Source organism: Trichechus manatus, unplaced genomic scaffold (genome assembly GCF_000243295.1).
Source record: "Trichechus manatus latirostris isolate Lorelei unplaced genomic scaffold, TriManLat1.0 scaffold00022, whole genome shotgun sequence".
NCBI classification, from domain to species: Eukaryota; Metazoa; Chordata; class Mammalia; order Sirenia; family Trichechidae; genus Trichechus; species Trichechus manatus.
Genome location: NW_004443958.1, coordinates 3,891,438 through 3,897,978, shown reverse-complemented (window position 1 = coordinate 3,897,978; position 6,541 = coordinate 3,891,438).

The following is a 6,541-nucleotide window of genomic DNA, read 5'->3' as shown; positions in this document are numbered from 1 at the left end:
GTGGCTCCACAGGAGAAAAGACCTGGCAATCTGCCCCCTGTAAAGATTATTGCTAGGAAACCCTGTGGGGTAGCTGTACCCTGATATACAAGACTATGAGAAGAGATCGACTCCATGGCACACAACAGCAAGCATCAGTCGCCCATGCCGAAGTTTTTCAAACTGATCTTTTGTTCTTAATTTTCTTCAAAATATGCTAGTGCCTAATTTTCACCAGCAGAATTGGTTGTAGAATGTCTGCGTGTAATGTACTTACTGCTTTTTTTTTTTTCAAGTTTATGTGTATTATTTTTGACTTCAGTTTCTTTCTTCTCTCTTCTCAAGGTATACCCTACTCTTTATCTTGAAAAAAAAGTCTCCAAATACAAACAGGGACCATGCCCGACAACAAATACTAAGTGCTACCAACTTCTGTGCAGAAAAGATAATGACATCATATAAAAATAGAAAGAGAGATTTTTTTCAATAAAATTCTCTAAATGCCAACCTTCCTATTCTCATCTTTAACGCATGCTTCCCAATATAAATCTTTAGCTGCCAAAGAGTTTAAATGTGACTTGATTTGCCTTACATATATTTAGATCTTAAATGAGTCAGGTTCAATAATTTTTAAGTAAAAATTTCCCATGATTTCAGAAAGTGTGAAAGTTTTATGTGACAACTGAGAAATGTTATGTAGTGAAAACAGGCTGATCATGTTATCTCTTTTCTCTTTTCATTGGGGAAATAAATGAGCCAGGTTGACTTCCCCTCTGAGTAAGTATTTCATTATATGAGCGATATATGTATGCTTATTATTATGAGAATAAAGTTAAATTTACCTATTTAAAATAAAGAAAAAAATACATAGACTAGTCAGTTTACATGGTATAATTTTTCTAAGCCACACTAAATTTTGGTTGATGAATGGAATAATTTATATTTTTATGCATATATGAATGTCCACTATTGAAAATACACTATTTTCTGAAACTCAAATATTATAATGTTTCAGCCATAGGAGAGAAGTAACCAGAGTTTTTCCTGTTAAAGCAATTTCTCTTAATATATTTAGAATAGAACTAAATGCATATTTCCAACGTGCCCTTTTGATCGGAAAAGATGATTTTTTTCATCTGAACAGTTGAAGGTATGAAGTCAGTTTTGCAATAACACACCTGTTCTTTACAAGTATTTGCTCACCAGTAATGAATAGACTGTCATAGCATTTGTTTAAAAATTTTACTTTCTCTTAAGCGTATGAGTTAAGTTATTGTAACTGGAATTAATATTGCTGAAGTAGTGGCTTTAAATACTTTTTGGAAACAAGAATAAAAATAAAATTTAACTGATTATTTCCTTGGTTCTCCCAAAACTATGTTGATTATGCACTTAAAAACTGCATTGCATACTAGGTAGTGGGAAACACAACTGTTCCTCCAATAAACAGTAATTGAGCAGCTTCTGTTCATGTATTTGTTCCTTCATTTGTCCTGCATTTTTTCAGTATCTACTGTGTGTCAGTCATTGTGTTGGGCACAAAGCAGGCACCAGTGAACAGTATCTACGTGGCCCCTGCCTGCATGAAACTTATTATCTAGCATTGGACGGGTCACATCAATTAGATAATTGTAAGTGTGATGAATGTTCTTAAAGATAAGAGGAAGTTACCTTGACAGTTTATAACAGAACTACCTCATCTTGAGGGCACAGACAAAAAAACTTCTAGGATCAGCGATATGCAAGCTAAGAAGTGAAGAATGAGTAAAATTCAGCATTAGACTAACCAAAAAAAAAAAAAAAAACCATTGCCATCAAGTCGATTCCGACTAATAGCAACCCTATAGGACAGAGTAGAATTGCCCTATAGAGTTTCCAAGGAGCTCCTGGTGGATTCGAACTGCCGACCTTTTGGTTAGCAGCCAAACTCTTAACCACTACGTCACCAAGGTTTCCAGCATTAGACTAGAAGAGGGGAAAGAGTGAAGAGATAGAGCAATTCAGGCAAGAAAATAATAATGGGTTGAAGGTCTTGAATCTTGCTGGATTTTAGAGCATTCAAGAAGTAGGAAGAGCAAAGTGGGGAACAGGAACAACATAAGATGAGGTCTCTAAGAGCTAGTCAGGAGCCTGATAGTACAAGCACTTACAGCTCATGATGTAAATTTTGCATTTTATTCCAAGTGCGGTGGGAAGCCAGAGAAGTGTATTAAACGGAACTTTCTAGGAAGATCACTTGGGATGAGAGTGAAGACCAATTGTAATGGAGGCAAGACCAGAAGCACAGAGACTCTTAGGAAGTCATCGCAATAGTCTAAGCCACGGCTAGGAGCCCTAGTGGCACAAACGGTTAAGTGCCAGGCTGCTAAATGAAAGACTGGAGGCTAGAACCCACCCAACAGCTTCACAGGAGAAAGACCTGATGATCTACTTTCATAAAGATTCCAGCTAAGAAAACCTTACGAGCCAGTTCTACTCTGTCACATGGGGTCGCTATGAGTCGAAGTCGACTCTACTGCACCTAATAACAACAACAAAGCCATGACTTGGAATAAGGATGGGCTGTGGAGATTGAGAAACATGGATAGATTCTCGTTAATTAGGACATGGAATCAGTAGGACCTGGCCATTAGCTTAGATATGAGAATAGATATAGATACCTAGACTTCTGGTTTAGGCACCTGGGTAGATGGTGGTTTCTTGAGGAAGCTGGGAGAAGATAGATTCCAGAAAAGTTAGATGAGCTCTCTTGGAGCACGTTGCTGTTAAGGTGTTTGTGAGACACTCAATTGTTGATGACAAGTAGGCATTTGAAAACATGGTCTGGGGCTCAGAGAAGAGGTCTGAACTAGAGATATAAATTTCGGATTTACTTTTATGGATGGTAATTGAAGCCATGTGAGTACATGAGATTGCCTAAGAAGAATGTGTGTAGGAAAGCAGTCACGGGGTAGAGCTTTAAGAAACTCTAGTATCTAAGGGTCAAAGAAAAAGGTGGAGTCAGAAAAACATATTGAGAAAGAGTAGTCTGAGTGGTAGAAAGAAAACAAAGAGAAGAGCCCAAAACAGAGTTTGGAGGAGAAAGAAGTAATCAAAAGTAATGAATCTGCTGAGAGGTCAATTAAGGTATGTACTGTGTATAGGTCATTGCACTGAGCACTCTGAGGTCTACAGAAATGACCAGAGCATGGACTTTACCTTAAAAGAGCTAATTAGCCAGTAGGGAAAATGGGCATGTAATTAACTCTGAGGTGGAATGCCATAGAGTAGACACAGGCACTAGGAGAATAAGGAGAGATTGATGTTAGTGGCTAAATGATTTTGCAAAATTGGTTTTAGGAATTTTAGACAAAATTCTTTTTTGGGTGCACTTTAAAGGTATTCAGTTTAACAATTACATTAAGAAATATCCTAGTCTCCTTTATGTGTATGTTGTTTGGCTGGCACTGAGCATTTATGCATGACAAAGAAGAAAGGAATTATTTCCTGTTCAGGAATCTGAAAGTATTTGACCCCAGTCCAATAACTCAGCTACATACTAGCTTATTCAGGAAGGATTTCACATTCATTCTATCTGGAGTTGACTTTGTCCCATCCTGGCCACTTCATAGAGATCCAGAAATTTGGCCTTAAAGTAGATTGGACCTTAAGGCAAAGGAAGATATTGTTCTTTCCTCATCAGGGTGACAAAATGGCCCACCTGTTGAAATGCTCAGCAATAGCTGGGACAAAAGTCATAGACATTTAGTAATTCAAAATTGGAGATAATTTGGACAAACCATTATTCAGTTATTACTTCAATTATAATTAATTATTTAAAATTGTTCCCAAATATTTACACATTATATACGTATATTCCTTATTTCAGTAAAATCTTGCAGTTCAAATTTGAAACTTTCAAAAGAAATGAATCAGATTGTTCTTTTTAGTATTGTATGACCAATTTCCTTTAAATAATGAACTCCTCATAAATTTAACAAGCATTTTTATTACCATGAGTCCTGACATTAAGCATGTTTGGTTTGTTTATTTGTTTTATTGTGTTGTTGTTTTAGAAACACTTCTGTTGTGTGAGTGAGGTGTATTTTACAATTTGCCTATTAGTACTTTTTCATGTTTTAGGATAGAAAATGTTTCATGATGAAAAGCAATGATTACAGTTCTTTAAAACTAATTTAATTTCACCAATTAACTAGAATTCCGCTTTATTTTTATGATAAATTGATGAAACTTTACAGACTAATTTAAATTCCCACATTAATTTAAATTCTTTAAGCGACTTCATCATAGGCATACTTCGATTTTTTTTCCTAATATAAATTTCCTGATATAGAGTAGGCCAAAAGCCTCTTGATACCCCTGCTAGTATTCAGATGCTCTTCTAGTTCATATTCTCCCTTTTAAGCTTTTAAGCATATCACTAAAGAGCTGTTGTTATACTCTGAAAAGATCCAAAGTTCTGAAAGAAACATACAAACATATTATTAGTTTCTTTGGGCAAAGTGAACTCCTTCATATAATGCATACAACTTTCAAACAAATTGAAAAAGCCTTTATATTTATAGATGTATATATTGATCCCAGTTGTACTTCTCTCCATTTTAGTGAGAATTCACGTTAGCTGGCACTCAAGGGTCTTCTGACATAAACTCGACAGATCAAAAGACCAAACTCACCGCCATCAAGTCGATTTCTGACTCATAGTGATCCTATAGGACAGAGTAGAACTGCCCCATCGTGTTCCCAAGGCTGTAATCTTTACGGAAGAAGACTGCCATATCTTTCTCCCACAGGAGTGGCTAGTGGGTTTGAACTGCTGACCTTTACTGTATGCAGCTGAGCGTTTAACCGCTGTGCCACCAGGGCTCCTTGTATGAACACACCAGGAATTAAAATTTATTTTCTCCTTCATATATTCTAAGAGAATATTCTTTTAGTTTCTCTGGGAGATTTTTCAATGACATTTCAGAGTATCTGTCATGAGAGTTTATATCTGTAAGCTTGCTTACTGCTTTTAAATTTAATCCCCAGCAATTTTGTCACCAGAAAATAGCCATATTCGTAACAACCTGCTTTGGGATTAATTCACACGTCAGAGATTCAGCACATGTGGTTCTTCTGGGCTCCAATGTTTTTGACTCAACATATAAAGAGCTGACATAATACAGGTGCCAAAATTATGCTTCATTCGCCTAAAGATGCTGGAGGAAGCTAGGCATGAAGGGCAAAGCAACACAAAACAGTATGCATGGGACGATCCCATTTTTGTTTAAAAAAAAAAGAAAAATATTTGCTATGTATTTAAGTGTGTGGGGTGAGATTGGAAGGTGATTTTTTTCCCAATTTTCTCAGCATTTTCTGAAGTGTCTAAATTATTTTTATAAAAATAAAACATTAAAAACCTGTTGTTTTCATTTGGGGGAAAATGATGTACTCAGTTTTTTTTGTTTGTTTGTTTGCTTTGTTTTTTAGGGGAAAAAAATGCATTCTATACCAAATTGAATATTTGTCTATAAAAGTTCATTTTGAACAAGAAACAACATCTATTTCATTCTTGTGTTTTAATTTTTTTTACTTTTTTTATTGTACTTTAGGTGAAGTTTTACAGAGCAAATTAGTTTCTCATTAAACAATTAATACACATATTGTTTTGTGACATTAGTTGCCAACCCCACAACATGTCAACACTCTCCCCCTTCTCGACCTTGAGTTCTCTGTTACCAGCTTTCCTGTTCCCTCCTGCCTTCTCATCCTTGCCCCTGAGCTGGTGTGCCCATTTAGTCTCATTTTGTTTTATGGGCCTATCTAATCTTTGGCTGAAGGGTGAACCTCAGGACTGACTTCAGTACTAACTTAAAAGGGTGTCCGTGGGCCATACTCTCGGGGTTTCTCCAGTGTCTGTCAGATCAGTAAGTCTGGTCTTTTTTGGGGAGTTAGAATTTTGTTCTACATTTTTCTCCAGCTCTGTCTGTGACCCTCTGTGGTTGTCCCTGTCAGAGCAGTCAGGGGTGGTAGCCGGGCACCATCTAGTTGTGCTGGACTCAGTCTAGTGAAGGCTGTGGTAGTCGTAGTAGTTTTAACTTTTAAATGTGACTGATGTAGATCTGAGTTCTATTGCATGTACAAATATTTAAATGAGACTCAAATTGATCCTACATATTGATTTTGCAGATTTCAGTTTACTTATAGACCCATTGTAATGATTTGAGAATACATACTCTACTCCACAAATTTGAATGAAGCTTCTACATCATTAATTGATGCGTGCAGAAAACAGACTCCAAAATTGAAATTTCCCATCCACTCACAGACATCTTAGGATTTACTTAACTTACAATATTCCTAAATTAATCTAATAAATTCCCATCATTTCGTATAACGAAAAAAAAACCAAACCCGTTGCTGTCAAGTAGATTACAACTCATAGTGACCCTATAAGACAGAGCAGAACTGCCCTGTAGGGTTTCCAAGGAGCAGCCAGTGGATTCGAACTGGTGACCTTTTGGTTACCAGCCACGCTCTTAACCTCTGCGTCACCAGGGCTCCATCATTTTGTATACTA